The sequence below is a fragment of the Pleurodeles waltl genome, chromosome 12 (genome assembly GCF_031143425.1).
Source record: "Pleurodeles waltl isolate 20211129_DDA chromosome 12, aPleWal1.hap1.20221129, whole genome shotgun sequence".
Classification (NCBI taxonomy): Eukaryota; Metazoa; Chordata; class Amphibia; order Caudata; family Salamandridae; genus Pleurodeles; species Pleurodeles waltl.
The window spans coordinates 110,363,531-110,366,028 of NC_090451.1; the positions used below are offsets into that span (position 1 = coordinate 110,363,531).

Sequence of the window (2,498 nt, forward strand, 5' to 3'; positions counted from 1 at the left end):
CTCCATCTCACACAATATCACTCAATGGCACTACATGCGCTCTACTCTATGCCACTCTACTGCACACTACTCTATGCTGTGCCACTCTACACTACTCTCCTGTAGGCCTTTCTACTCTATGCCACTTTTTTCTCTGCTCCTCTCTACACCACAGTGTCACTCCATGCAACGCCACTTTATGCTACTCAACTCCACAACACTCTACTTCATGCAGTCCGACTCCACTCCTCCTAATTCTTTGCCACCCCTCTCCATGACACACTGTTCTCTGACTCTATGCCATTCCATGCCACTTCACTCTACACCACACTATGCCACTCTACACCACACTACTTTACTCTATGCTACTCTATGCCATTCTATGCAACCTCACTCCTCTCTACCCCACTCTGCTCTATGCCACTCCATTCCTCACAATGCTATTCAACGCCATGCCAAGGCACACCACTTCATTATATTCCACTGTATTCTATGACACATTACGTCACTCTACTCTTTGCACTTCAATCTACTCCCTTCTATGACCCTCCATTCATCACCACTCCATTGTTTGCTAGTCAAGTTTACGCCACTTCATTCCACACAATGCAACTCTAAAGCAGTATGCACCAAGCAGCTGAATGTGTCTGAAGAGACACCCAGAAAAGAAAAAAACAACAATATGTGGGGGCCTGTTCCGAGCCCCTCCTGACCTGGAGGAGTTTGGTCGGCCGTGGATTAAGTTTTTGCAGTGTTCACTTCCCCGACCCCAGCACTCATAGAACACTTGAGACTTGCAGGGCAGAGTGGTGGATCTTGTTAAGAAGTCTGGGCTTCTTGGTTTATGGGGAGTCTTGTCACTGGAAGCAGAGAGGTAAATATTTGCTGTGATCTGCTACTCAAAGAAAAGACCCTGATCTAACTTGAAAAAATTGGTTTTAAACAAACGCTAAATCTATCCACTCCACGGACACTTTGACCTTTTTTAAGCCTATCAGAGCCACACCAGGGTAGTCTTTTCAGAGCCCAAGTAGCTCGCTGTGATCGTATAGTGGTTAGTACTCTGCGTTGTGGCCGCAGCAACCTCGGTTCGAATCCGAGTCACGGCATTGAGGGTGGCAATGTCACGGCAGTCAGGCAGCGTTTTTATTCTCACTTCTTAATATTTACATGAGTTAAGAGCTTGAACCTAATTTCAACGGTGAAATTAAATGTCTTTGAAGAACGCGTTAACAATGTTATTATTTATTTCACCTTTCTGCGCTTTTACGTTTGTGGCGGTGCTGATGTGAAAAGTATGAGCTACAGTTTGGTTTCACGGGACCCGGTCAGCAAGAGGGATGGATGTCTGTGTCTCCTGTACCTGCAGCGCCGAGGCTCCTGTACTGACGCGGAGTAGCTTTCAATGTTGAAAGGGATCCTGCTAGTCAAATATCAGTTTTTGCAGCAATTCAGGCCGCGAAGAAAAAAGGTCTAAAAATATATATTTGTATAGAAAGTAAGACTGAGCTCCCAAGGGTCTGAAAGAAAGAGGCGACGGAGAAGGACACTGAGCGGCGCGCTCACCCAATCAGCGTTTGGCTTCATCATCCCGCACCCGACGGATCACCGGGCAGCTAGAGGGAAAGTTTTAAAACTTAAGCCAAGTTTATTAGTCGTGGTCGAATCGTGAATTACACAATTACGCTCCTTTGTGGAATTTGGAGTAATGTGGGGAAAGACATCTACCCAAGAGCGGAGGAAAAGAGCGCGAGCAGCGGCTGTTGTGCCAGTTCTGTTGCATTTAGAGCGATTTTCTTGCGCAAAGTGTATATCAGGTTCCTTTCGGATCTGAGCGTGTATTTTGCACCAGGAAAATAGCCTTGTGTAATTCTGTACAACCTCGCATAATGTTGCTGTAATTTCGCGTAATTACACTGCAGTGAGTTACACTGGTTACGCCCATCCCTACATTTGACTCATGTTTAACAGAGAGGTCCGTCCATCCATTGATCCATTCATCTGTCCATCCATCTTTCTGCCTGTGTGCCTGCTTATCTATCTGCTCACCTACCTGTGCGTGACTGTGAACCTGTCTAACAGAGTGTTGATGCCTGGCTGTATGCTTTGTTAACACTATAACGCTCAAAGGGACATTGAGGAGGACATCTTGGCGCTATGGTTTTTTTTGGTATGAAGCAACCGTTTTCAAATCCTGACAGTCCACACAAAGTTGATCATATGTGATCCCATTTTCGTACCAACAGCTGCTTCTCTATATACTTATCGGTCCACGTCTATTACTACATGTGCTTTCTATTTACCTTTCAATTTCAATCTGGGTCTCTGCCTTACTGACTATTTCTGCCCATCTCTGTTTATGTTAACACTTTAAAGCCTACATGCTGACTACCAAGGTCTTTGTGGCGTGGTTCTTTCTAAAGCAGGCGCGTGTGATTTACAGCGGTTTCTGTGAAGCTGATTATATCTCATCCATGATTTACTAACAGCTACATACCTGCCTTTCTGTCTACAAACCT

The 2,498-nt window shown here is 45.3% G+C and overlaps 1 non-coding gene across 1 annotated transcript; it reads left to right on the forward strand.

The window, feature by feature from the left end:
- The first annotated feature begins 1,016 nt into the window (after positions 1–1,016).
- TRNAH-GUG (transfer RNA histidin (anticodon GUG)) lies at positions 1,017–1,088 on the forward strand. Its single transcript has one exon. It is a non-coding gene; the product is annotated as a tRNA-His (tRNA).
- The last annotated feature ends 1,410 nt before the right edge of the window (positions 1,089–2,498 follow it).